This window comes from Phyllopteryx taeniolatus, chromosome 1, assembly GCF_024500385.1.
Source record: "Phyllopteryx taeniolatus isolate TA_2022b chromosome 1, UOR_Ptae_1.2, whole genome shotgun sequence".
In the NCBI taxonomy this organism is placed as follows: domain Eukaryota; kingdom Metazoa; phylum Chordata; class Actinopteri; order Syngnathiformes; family Syngnathidae; genus Phyllopteryx; species Phyllopteryx taeniolatus.
This window is the reverse complement of record NC_084502.1, coordinates 47555712-47568909: the sequence shown is the minus strand read 5'-3', so window position 1 is coordinate 47568909 and position 13198 is coordinate 47555712. Positions and strand designations below refer to the sequence as shown.

Below are 13198 nucleotides of genomic sequence, written 5' to 3'. Positions count from 1 at the left end.
CTTCCAGTCAGCTTTAGAATACATTTTAAAGTTCTGCTACTGGCCTATAAATCACTAAATGGTTTAGGTCCTGAATACATGAATTAAATGGCATATAAACCCAGTAGGGCTCGGAGATCGACAGACTCAGGTCAAATAGTGGAGCACAGAGTCCAAAGCAAACATGGTGAAGCAGCATTTAGCTGTTATGCTGCACACAAATGGAATAAGTTGCCAACAGAAGAGACATCAGCCCCAAGTGTGCATGTCTTTAAGTCCAGGTTAAAAACACTTTTTTCCCCAGGCTTTTTAGAGCATTTCCACTTTTAAATGATATTTCTTGCACTGTACACTGTTTAAATTGTATTTATTTGTTTTGTCTTTGTTTTAAATGTTTATAAGCTGTTTTTTTCTTTGTTTTTAAATGCTTTAAATCATGTAAAGCACATTAAGTTACCTTGTGTATGAAGTGCGCTATATAAATAAATTTTATTTGATTTGCCCCCCCCCCCCAAAAAAAGCATTAAAAAAGTGTAAAAAATAGAAATAAAATGTGGTAAAGAAAATAATTTGGAAAAAAATCTGCAGATTGTGCCAAACTGAGAGTATGAGGCGATCCATAATAATAAAAAGGGTTCATCCAAAAGGGCACTTTTTTCATCAAGGGCATCAGGGGCAATACTGAAGCACCAGTAGGGATCAGTCTCTGGATGGATGAGTTGAGATTCCTCAGTAAGGTTTCTTCTTGTTAAGCGCAAGAACCCAATTGACCTTGTGTGAGTCATTGCTGCCACATTAAAATCATATAGCCAATAAAACTAACGGTACCAGAGCTGTGCACTGACCTATATATATATAAAAAATATTAAAATCTGTGATGCACTGAATAATAAGTGAACCACGATATAGTGACGGATCACTGATGCCGCTCCATAGTAACCAAATTTAGACAAGAGTTAAGCTAATCCTCTATTATTTTTACTAGAAAGTAAAACTGGCCTCTGTATCAGGAGCAAGAAGGTTTCATTCATTTCAGTGACCATGTAACACACTAGCTGCATAAGCAACACATTCCTCTTTGAGCTCAGCAAAACACACAAACGAATGCAGAGCCTGTGAATGAAAGCATTCTTCCTGCTGTGTGCTGGATGCTACCTACAGGCAGCGATTTGCACTCTGATGTCCAAAAACACTCCACGCCAGCACCATTTTGAAGTGGTGTCTGAATGTTTAGTCATCAAATTCTGCACCCTATATAGTGCACTAAAGATTTCCCACAAAGCATAGCAAAAAATAGTGACCAACCAAGGGGCACTCACCGAGCCGTGATATACCATAATGCATTGCATCTTCAGAGAAGAAGAAGTAGAAGAATGGCGGGACGAGATGCGTTACAGACGCGTTATTAGGATTCCCACAGCGTTTCGACGCAGGACACGCCCCACTGCAACATGATTGGCTCATGCATCGTGGGAAAGGCTACAGAGACGTAACGAGATGACCATCCGAAATTATCACATTTGTACGTAATAAAAACAAATTAGTTAATTATGGTTATGTTTGAGCTAGGGTTGGCGGTTGAGGATGGGTTAGCGTTGGTGGGAAACATTAACACTGCCACACTTTAGTCACATACTTCTTTTCCCATGTGGAAGCAGTAGGGCGTTTTAATAACGCAGCAATTTTTTTTACCCACCGCAACAGCGTACTCTGTTGTTGTGTGACAGCTGTGACATCATTAACAAGGCGCCGTGTAGTGTCCGAAAGCTGTTATGAATGAGCTCACTATATAGTCAACTAAATAGTGTAACCCTACATGAGGAGTAAGGAGTAGGGAGTGAGTGAACGATTTCGGACTCAGCTTAAGTGTACCACAAACGCCAACACCCCATTTTCATTGTCCTTCGTTTCTGAAGCCCTGCAGCTAGCTAGTGATTGGCTAGTGCTGAAAGCCAGAAGTCAGTACAACAGTGCTTGTTTGTGCTTCTCTCAATAAACACACACAACCGTAGGCTATCTGGTTTTCCTGTCACAATCTGCAAGGGCTATCTTCAAAAATTGCCTCGATCCCTGCTGAAAACATACACGGCTGTAAACAAATGACACATGAGCAGCATGTAGACCTGGATTGACTCAAGTCATCATCTCAGGGCTACATCACCTCACCACAAAACAGGCACTAACTAGACCTTTTAGGTGTAAAACGGGTTCTGTGAGTCTATTTCAGAGAAGTTCATGTACTGACACCAAATTAATCTTGCAAAATGTGATTATTCATCTGAAAACAAACACAACGAAGCATGATGAACAAGGTGCAATACACAGCACATTCACCCTGTAGTGTAGTTGCGGTCAGCAGAGAATAAAAGCTTGTCAACCAGTGCTGTCTCTCTCGTCAAAGTCTGTCACGGTCGGCGCTCACATGGTTTCACTTAAAATGGAAATTATCTCCTGAAGTTTGGCTTCTCTTTCATTTGGCTTTTATTTACAATACGCTTTGACTGCAAACAGCAAGCATATGCGTCCATGCTGGTATATGCAATAATAAAAAAACAAAAGTTCCACATTCAGTGTATCTTCCTTTGCAGTTTTTAACCACAGCAGTTGCGTATTTGTTTTTAAATGAGCTGACCAATAGCTCTGCTCTTCAGAATTTATGGCCCCCAACAAGCAGCCATTAGTCACTCCAGTGTACAGGAAATCTTACCTCTGAAGTGGCTTGGCCCTCTTCCTACTGAAATTACAGGTCAGTCGAAACCACCACTCCACTTTGACAGGGCCTTTAATCCGCTGAAAAAGAGACAAAAGGACAGGCAAAGACATCAGTCAGCGAAATTTAGGGATCGAGTGCAGCAGAGGAATGGAGCAAGCTGACAGCTGGAGAGCAGACTGATCCTTCTGTCACAAGAATGCAACGGATTTATTGCAGAAGGAACTGACACACACAGGCCAAGGGAAGAAGGAATTTGTTATACCGCAGACTTGAGCTTGGAAGCCTTCAGTTTACTACAAAGCAAAGCACATTTATTTATATAGCGCATTTCATACACAAGGTAACTCAATGTGCTTTACATGATTAAAAGCCTTTTAAAACAAAGACAAAGCAGCTTATAAACATTTAAAATGAATGGAAAAAAAATAAAATGAAAATACAATTAAAACGCATTAAGTGCAAGAAATATTTAAAAGTGGAAAAGAATGGATAAAAAGAAAAGTTTTTAACCTGGACTTAAAAACATGTACAGTTGGGGCTGATGTCACTTCTGTTGGCAACTTATTCCATTTGTGTGCAGCATAATAGCTAAATGCTGCTTCACCATGTTTGCTCTGGACTCTGTGCTCCAAGATTTGCCCCGAGTCTGTCGATCTCAGAGCCGGACTGGGTTTATATTCCATTAGCATTTCATTCATGTATGACCTAAGCCGTTTAGTGATTTAGAGACCAGTCTCAGAACTTTAAAATGTATTCTAAAGCTGACTGAAAGCCAGTGTAAAGACTTTAGAATTGGAGTAATATGCTCTGACTTCTTCGTTATGGTCAGAACCCGAGCTGCAGCATTCTGAATGAGCTGCAGCTGTTTAATGCTCTTTTTAGGGAGTCCAGTCAGAAGACCATTACAATAGATGAAAGCATGGATGAGCTTTTCCTGGTCTGCTTGACACATGCAAGCCTTCACTCTGGATATGTTCTTCAGATGGTAGAAGGCAGTTTTAATAATTGATTTGATATGACTGTTGAAAGTCAGGTCGGAATCTATCAGAACACCAAGGTTTTGGACTTGGTCTTTGGTTTTTAAAGAGAGTGACAATAGGTCATTGCCATTCGATGAGAAAATAACTCATTTCCTCCAGGTACGACCTGAACCATTTAAGGACTATTCCATTTAGTCCTACCCACGTTTCCAACCTGTTCAGCAGTATATTATGATCTACCGTATCAAAAGCCGCACTGAGGTCCAACAAGAACAGAATTGACACCTTTCCAGAGTCAATATTTAACCTTATATCATTTAGCACTTTGATAAGAGCAGATTCTGTACTGTGATTAATTCGGAACCCTGATTGAACTTTGTCAAAAAGTCCATTTAAGTTCAAGAAATTTCTGGGTTGATTAAAAATAACTTTGCCATGAAAGGGAGATTTGAGATGGGTCTATAGCTTGCTAACATGGAAGTGTCCTGTGCTTTATTTTTTAGCAGAGGCTCAATGGCAACTACTTTAAGAGCTTTAGGAGACTCGCCTGACTAAAGTGAGCAATTGATTATTTGTTGCAAATCAGCTAGGACAGACTTCGCAATATCTTTGAAAAAGTCAGATGGTATTGAGTAAAGAAAGCTCGTTGATGGTTTCAGCTGCTGAACTGTTTTCTCTACAGTTTTTTAGTCAACTGTATCAAATTCTGACATGGTAACAAGTTTTTCCTGCATGGCTTCAGGTGTAGTATCATTTTATCATTTTGCTGATTTGTGCTAGTATTTCACCTGATGGATTCTATTTTTTCACTAAAATAAGCAAATTCATTGCATTTATCTGCTGTTAGAGGAGTTCTGGAGCTATCCTAATCGGGGGCCGGGGGGTTGTGAGCTTGTCAACCACAGCAAACTAAGTGCGAGTATATAAGTTCTTACTGATCTTCTTTTCCTTTCGGCTTGTCCCTTTAGGGGTCGCCACAGCGCGTCATCCTTTTCCATCCATCCATCCATCCATTTTCTGAGCCGCTTCTCCTCACTAGGGTCGCGGGCGTGCTGGAGCCTATCCCAGCTGTCATCGGGCAGGAGGCGGGGTACACCCTGAACTGGTTGCCAGCCAATCGCAGGGAACATTGAAACAAACAACCATTCGCACTCACAGTCATGCCTACGGGCAATTTAGAGTCTCCAATTAATGCATGTTTTTGGGATGTGGGAGGAAACCGGAGTGCCCGGAGGAAACCCACGCAGGCACGGGGAGAACATGCAAACTCCACACAGGTGGGGCCAGGGATTGAACCCGGGTCCTCAGAGCTGTGAGGCTGACGCTCTAACCAGTCGGCCACCGTGCCGCCATGTTCGGGATCATGTCCCCTATAATCAAAAATATGCAAAGCCCCTTTATGCCCGTCTGCGGAAAAATCCTGAAGAAGGAAAGTCTAAAAGCTGGGATTGGTCAGCGAAAGATCAAGAGAACATAGAAGAATTGAAGAAAGCAGTGAGAAACGCTGTACAACTAGAGCCAAGGGGTTTGGATACAAGATTGATCACTAAAGTGGAGTGCGACGAAGACTCGGCTATGGTGAGCGTCAGTAACGAGGGAGCAGGCTTGGTGACCTTATGGACTTACACCCTGAGCAGCGTGGAAAATAAGTTTCCCCGGGAAGAAAGGGAACTGGCAGTCCTAGCCAGGTACTGGGGGACCTTGAAGGATTTATCCCAGTGACAAGGAATAAAGGTCATCACACAGAGCCAAGTTCATCGCTTCTTGCGGAAAGGTACCATCAAAAGCACTAAAGCAACTAATGTGAGATGGGGGAGATGGGAGGATATCCTACTAGACCCTTATTTGGAGATAGGACCAATAACCCCCTCGTCAAAGAAACGAGTACCATGTAAGCCTATTTCCTGCATGCTCCTCTCGAACACCCACTGCCCTCATGTCTTCCCTCACGACATCCATCAACCTTCTCTTTGGTCTTCCTCTAGCTTTCTTGCCTGGCAGCTCCATCCTCATCATCCTTCTACCAATATACTCACTCTCTCCCCTCTGGACGTGTCCAAACCATCGAAGTCTGCTTCCTGTTGTCTCTTCAGTGCCACTGTCCCTAATCCGTACATCATGGCTGGCCGCACCACTGTTTTATAAACTTTGCCTTTCATCCTAGCAGAGACTCTTCTGTCACATAACACACTTGACACCTTCCTCCACCCGTTCCAACCTGCTTGGACCCGTTTCTTCACTTCCTGACCACACTCACCATTGCTCTGGACGGTTGACCCCAAGTAATTAAAGTCCCCCACCCTTGCTCTCTCTTCTCCCTGTAGCCACACCCTTCCCCCACCATCCCTCTCATTCATGCACATATATTCTGTTTTACTTCGGTTAATCTTCATTCCCCTGCTTTCCAGTGCATGCCTCCATCTTTCAAATTGTTCCTCCACCTGCTCCCCGCTTTCACTGCAGATAACAATGTCATCCGCAAACATCATGGTCCGCGCGGATTCCAGTCTAACCTCATCTGTCAGCCTATCCATCACCACTGCAAACAGGAAGGGACTCAGGGCTGATCCCTGATGCAGTCCCACTTCCTACTTAAATTTGTCTGTCACACCTAAAGCACACCTCACCACTGTTCTGCTGTCCTCGCACATGTCCTGTATTATTCTAACATACTTCTCTGTCACTCCAGACTTCCGCATGCAGTACCACAGTTCCTCTCTGGGTACTCTGTCATAGGGTTTCTCTAGATCTACAAAGACAACAATGTAGCCCCTTGTGACCTTCTCTGTACTTTTCCATCAACATCCTCAAGGCAAATAATGCATCTATGGTACTCTTTTTAGGCATGAAACCATACTGTTGCTCGCAAATAATGAGTCTAACCTCCACTACTCTTTCCCATAACTTCATTGTGTGGCTCATCAACTTTATTCCTCTATAGTTCCCACAGCGCTCCACATCACCCTTGTTCTTAAAAATGGGCACCAGCACACTTTTCCTCCATTCCTCAGGCATCTTCTCACGCACTAGAATTCTATTGAACAGGCTGGTCAAAAACTCCACAGCCCCCTCTCCTAGATGCTTCCATACCTCGACAGGAATGTCATCAGGACCAACTGCCTTTCCATTTTTTATCCTCTTTAACACCTTTCTAACTTCCCCCTTGATCATTTCAGAAAAGTGTTGCTGTCTAGCACTGACTAACTCTTGGTTAAAATTACAAAGACTTTGTAGAGGTCATAGTCAATTTGGAGTTTAGTTTTTGTCCACTTACGTTCTGCTTTCCTACACTTTGATTTAGAGGTCTTTACCATCATTGTGCTCCTCCATGGTGTTCTCTGTGGCCTAAAGATTGTCTTTGATTTAATAGGAGCGACAGCATTCATGTCATTTGAGATTTTACAGGTGAAATTATCCAAAGGTTCAACTGTCTCAGCATTCACAGTTTGTGGCACAGCAATGGTTTCCATAAACTTAGTGGCAGTACTCTCCTTTATGTAACTTTTCTTAATAGACAGGAGATGGTCAGAACTTTTGGAAGAATCTATAATTCAAAGAATACACAAAAATAACCAGAAATAGCCATATCCTGAATGTCAATTGATATAATTTCAACATCCTTAGAGATGACCAGGTCTAAGATGTGACCTTGAGTTTGGGTTGGACTCATAATATGTTGAGAGGTCAAATGTGACTAGTATAGCAGAGAGTTCTTTAGATTTTCTTCCCATGTTATTGTCAACATGAATGTTAAAGTCTCCCGTTAGGACAAAATAGTTTTAGTCAGTACAAATATAGAGATAATAATATATATAGATATTCAAAAGAGCTAAAATCACCCAGTATAATTTCTTTACACTGAAATAATAACAGCAACACCACCGCCTTGTTTCCCTCTTCGACACTTGTTCATAAAACTAAAACTTGCTGGTGTTGCCTCATTTAAAATGGGATTACAGCTACTTTCTGTTAACCACGTTTCATTTAGTCACAAAAAGTCCAGATCATAGGTTGTAATGATGTCATTAATCAACATCGATTTATTACCCACTGACCTGATATTGAAAAGAGCTAGTCTCGCAGAGATAACTGGAGACAATGGTTTGATAGATTAACATTTTATCCTCACTAAGTTTGTAGTTCTACTTTTTTTGTGCCATATTTCTTTGACCAACTTTCTCTTCCTTGTAATTACAGGGATCAAAAATGCCTGATCCCCATAGGGGTCTGACTTATTCTGGAAAAGACCGATCAGATATCAGTCAGCAACACCGCTCACAGAACACAACCTGACCGTGTTATAAACACGTTTGTCACCAAGTATTGGCCTTTCATCCAGCCTCAAACGTACATTTTAGGTGAGTGAAAACCGAAAGGGGAGAAGTCAGCTGCTGAGAAGTATCAAGAAGCAGTTCCCACTGGCCACAGCTGTTTCTTCGTTTTTCTGTGCAACAACTGTAATTCACACCACAGCATGTGGCTGGTCTCCTTGCACAAGAAGAAACACTGTGACTGAATATTTCCATAGCAAACACACGCCAGGCACAGAAGTTTGTGTGCGTGTTTGTTAGCACACAAGTCATCAATACTCAAGCACACACCCCACCTCCATCCAGCTGGCTGGTGCAAACTGTGCCCACTCAACGTGCAATAACACTCTATCAGCGTGGGGGCAGCAAGCAGGTGTGGCAGTGACACATGGACCAGTGCAGCTGCAGGGAACACAGTTGCTGAAGTCACAACAGCGACAGGGTCAGCGGGCAGCTGCTCACAAGCAGAAGACAAAGAGAACATGTCATAAAAGGAACCGAGAAACAGAAAATGTGTGTTTTGAAAGACTCAAAGACAATGCACACTTTGAATTGTCTACATTGTTCATATATTCTTTGCACTAAAAACATACAGGTTTTGTCTCCCAAATACAAATGACATCAGCGTTTTGGGCCAGAAGCAACATGAAGTGCACAGGCGAGGCTTTTTAGAGCCTTTGTGAGGCTGCTCCAAACACTAAAAGAAAAATAACATACAGCCACCCTGAAAAGTACCCTGCATACAGCCGTAAGGGCCCCACTTCATTAACGGAACAAGGGAAAACACTGTGTCATGAGTACAGGTGTGTCCTTGTCTGCCCACGCTTCCCAACCATTAGCTGCACTCCTTGGGGGCAGCTCATTTCCTGTTTGGGCAGGAAGTCGAAAAGAGGGAAGGATAGCGGCCCAGCAAAGGAGATGATGATGTCATAGGAAAAGAGAAAGACGGGACTGTTGTCGGAAAGCACAGTAAATGACCACACTGGTCTGAATGCACTGAGTAACCCTGGGAAGGACTTTTATGTGAGGAGAATTGAGCGTCGCCATAAACCAATAGTGCAGTTTCCCTGACCATAAGCATTCTCTCGAGTCGGCTGATGGATGGTTCTGCACTGAGTGGGGAAGGTGCATTTGTATTGATCAGCGCATTGCTTTTAGCACTGATGGCAACCCGAACATGTCTAGGCTCTTTCTTTGCCAACTGCCTGTCTTCAATATTTAACACATAAAAACTGGTTTGAGTGCAGTTGCGGAGAACAAATAATATTTTACACCTATTCAACAATACAGTTGGACTTCTTTGTCAATTATTCATCCAAACAACACAGACACACTGCCTGTAGCACACATGACAAGGCTAGCTTGAATTGTAAAGGAGGTCACGTCTGGTTGCAATTACAAGGAGTTGATCTCCCTTCCTCAGCGGCATTCGCCATGCTTCGTGCAGAGTGCTCTGCGAGGGAGAGAACACACATGGTGAGAATTATGGAATAATGCTGTGTCAGGAATGTTCCCACGGTGGCTCCTGGGGTCGGATGGAACATCCCATTAGCTGGCTCGCTGCCAGTGGTGTTTATGGATAAATAATACACACATACAAAGTTATGTGATTAAATGCCTCTTGAATTGGCTTGGATTTGGACCTGCTGGTGGGTCTGAAACGTGAATCTCACACTAGCTTGAATAATCTTTCCATCGTCAACATAAAGGAGTGAAGGGGTACACCGCACTGCCTAAAACACATTTGGAGTCCGTCACGGTGAGTCCTGCCTGGTTCATTTGCCTGTATGAACCAGGAATCATGAGGGATCGAAGATCAGCAGAGCAGAGAGAGATTAGCAATATACTCAGTTTAAGAGTCATCAGAGGTCTGCTACAAGAGCATTAGTCAATGACATCCACACACTGATATTTGCTTGGATTACGCCTACAGATTTGAGTGACTGTCAAGGGATTTTTTTTTTTTTTTTTTGCTCAAAATGTGTCAGTCTACTGCAGCTGCTTGTTCTTTAGATTGTAGGTCACTGCTATTACAGGCAGAGTCCTAAAGTGTCCTAAATGAACCTTGATGAAAAAACAAAGAAGAATAGCGGGTCTGCTTGCCTCCATAAAGTCAATTCTGCGACTGACCTCTGCAAGATGGCAAGCATAACCACAAGTGACCGAAGCGTCCTCGCTCCTGGTTTACACTTTTCACCCCCTATCTTACATGCATTGAAGGCAACCTGCCATGTGCATCCTCTGGTTTCCCTGCAAACTTGGTGCACTTGCATAACAACGCTCTCTCAAACAGTAGCTGGGCTGATGGCAGGTGAGCAATCAGATTGGGGAAAGTAGGCTGCAGTGCATTTTTTAAAACAAAACAAGCCAGACTATTTCAGATTTATAAATAATTAACCCTAATGCATAATATACTCAAGTCTGGGATTAGTTTTCTATGAACAGGTGGTTTATTCCAATCGACACCAAACCAACAAAAGAACACATCCGATTACAGACTCTAATCAATCTAATCGGCATTGAACATCTTATGCTGTCAGTTTATTGACTTTCAATCTAACGTAAAATGAAATGCATGATTTGAAAGCGACCGCAGCATAACAATGGCAGGCATTTTGTAAAACAATGTAAACGAGGCCCTGAAATCCAAAAAGGGAGCTAGCTAGCTAAATAGACTGAAAGAAAGATGCTTTTTTTTTTTCCATCCACAAGGGTCAAGTCACTAAACAAACACTGTTGATCAACACAACCACGCAAATGAGACCTGGTTGAACTCTGATCACACCATTAATGTTTATTCCTTTGGCGTAATGTGACTCTGCAGCACAGGCCATTTTATTAAGGCAATTGGTGATTAAGAAATAAATTGTCCTCCCATATCTATTGTTAAATTGTTGCAGCTTAACGTTGCATTCAGATGAATGGACAATGGAAAATAAAAGCATATTTAGTCAACATGGCATATTTAATTTGAGCTGTTGCTCACATCAGCCTCATGGACACAACAGCCATCACAGCATTCTACTGACACACAGGAAGAAAGCAAAAATAAAAGGCATGATGACATAGGACTGCGTCCAAGCACCTCTCTGTGGCACAAGCATAATATTGCCAATCAACTGAATACGTAGATATAATGTCTCTCAACATCTATTTGTGTGTTGTGTCACCTGCAGTCTGTTTGCGCCATGCCTTGTTCCTCTGAAGTAGAGGCTGACACGGGAGTGGATTTTGACTTCCGCTTCCTCCCACTCCCACAGTCTAATCCCATTCCCTCTCAATCTCGAGCCAAATTTTTACAGAATCCCACTCCTATCCTCCCTCACTCTCTTTTTTTTTTTCCCCCAACCAGTCAAGCCCGTTCCATTTTTATTAATATCTTGGAAGTCACCACACTCACAGTGACTTTGTTGTCTTAGTTCCTGCCCCTGCCCATTCCTGGTGACTTTCACTCCTGCTCCTCCCAATCTCGTGGTTAATGAAATTCAATCCCATCCCCACATGACCCGGTGAAAATCCCGAAAAAATGTCAGCCTCTACTCTGAAGTAGCCCAAAAGCCTGAAGGACTCTATATTCTCTCCACATCATAGAGCCACTATCCAGTAGCTCTCACACGCACGCACATATACACATACAAACCCATTCCGTGTTTGTTGTAGTAGCTATGGCGGGACTTTGCTTTGGATTTCATAAAACCATCGTTGAAATCTGATGCAGTAGATGGAATGTTCTCCTCCAACTTGAATGTCAAGTTCGCTTAGATTTTCTCGACATTATGGCAGTCGCAAACATCTCCCAGCTCTCTTGACAGGACAACGACCCGAACGGCACTTCCTGTCACATGCATCATTGAATTGAGTGACTGACTGACCTCAGCTATTATTGTAGAGGGGAGGGGGAGAAAGGGTTAGAAAGAGCAGCAGCAAGCCTCCAGTGGAAAAAAAAAAAGCCACCTGCCATTGTCACATTCATAAAGATAACTTCTTAAACTGAGTGGTGAAGTGTAAAGTGTCTTTGAGTGTCTTGAGAAGCGCTATATAAGTTAATGTTATACAAAAAGCTTTAATCACATTAGAGACACAAAGGGGATGACATGCATGTGTACATTTACACGTATTCATAATTTACATTTTAAATGTGTGCTTGTTTTCAAGTGCTTAACTGACTCAACAGTAGCCGTTAGCTTGAAGAAACGGCTTCCAGTGAAACCTATACTCGCAAGGACGTCAGGACAATGGGTTAAAATCATTCATGAGTATGTTCACTGTGTAGTACATCGTTCCTTGCACGAACGAATCACTCATCATATTAGTTCACAGTGAGCTTCCGCATGAATCACTACATGCGTACTAGTACATCACTCCTTAGCAGATCACGAACGAAGAAGTTCAACGAACGAATCACTCGTGGGTAACTACATTCAGTTCACTTGCAGTTCTTCAGTACACCAGTACATTCAAATCAGTTCAGTCCTTCCCCCGCCTTCATGGCGCTGCCTGACGCTGGCTGCTCATTGTTCATTCCCCAAAGTGAGTGACAAAGCTGGCGAATCGAAAATCACATGGCAGTATGTTGAATGAAGTGCCACCCCGCCTGAAAGCTGGCTGCTCATTGGTCATTCGCCGAAGATTCAGAAGTGAGTGACAGAATGCTACAGAAATTTCGTTTTCCGCTCCCAGCCAACTCGTTTGCCTCACGGCGGCAGGCGGAGACCAGGGTCAAAAGAACGAATAATTTCATTAACTGATTCAGTACAGTACGTTCCATAAAAATATTTTTTTCGGTATTCCTGCTTTCACCTCTTCGCCCCACCTGTACTGTCAACCTTCCAGCACTACTGGGAGTTTTCCTACAATACCCCAATAATTAGAGTACCGTGAGATTAATACTGTGATAAAACCAAACCGTGACATACTGTAACCCAAACATTTGAGTGCACTTGACCGAACAAAGCAAGCTCAAGCTTGCTACGAGCAAGCAAATATTTTAGGGCAAGTGCCCTATAGTTAACTTCGAGTCATGCCTTAACAAAGACAAGCAGTATAGAAAATGGATGGATAGTTTGCGGCACGGTGAACGACTGGTTAGAGTGTCTGCCTCACAGTTCTGAGGACCGGGGTTCAATCCTCTGCCCCGCCTGTGTGGAGTTTGCATGTTTTCCCCGTGCCTGTGTGGGTTTTCTCCAGGCACTCCGGTTTCCTCCCACATCCCAAAC

At 42.9% G+C, this 13198-nt stretch overlaps 1 protein-coding gene across 5 annotated transcripts in view; it reads right to left on the bottom strand.

The window, feature by feature from the left end:
- The window catches only part of raph1b (Ras association (RalGDS/AF-6) and pleckstrin homology domains 1b), a 49681-nt gene that overhangs the window by 29013 nt on the left and 7470 nt on the right, over window positions 1-13198 (bottom strand). For 4 of the 5 annotated variants that reach the window (XM_061798902.1, XM_061798926.1, XM_061798935.1 and 1 more), the window contains exon 2: window positions 2687-2769. The gene's annotated coding sequence lies outside the window, so the exon portion shown is untranslated. Of the gene's footprint in view, window positions 1-2686; window positions 2770-4607; window positions 5940-13198 lie in introns of those variants that run through there. The other variant, XM_061798911.1, reaches the window with a different exon arrangement.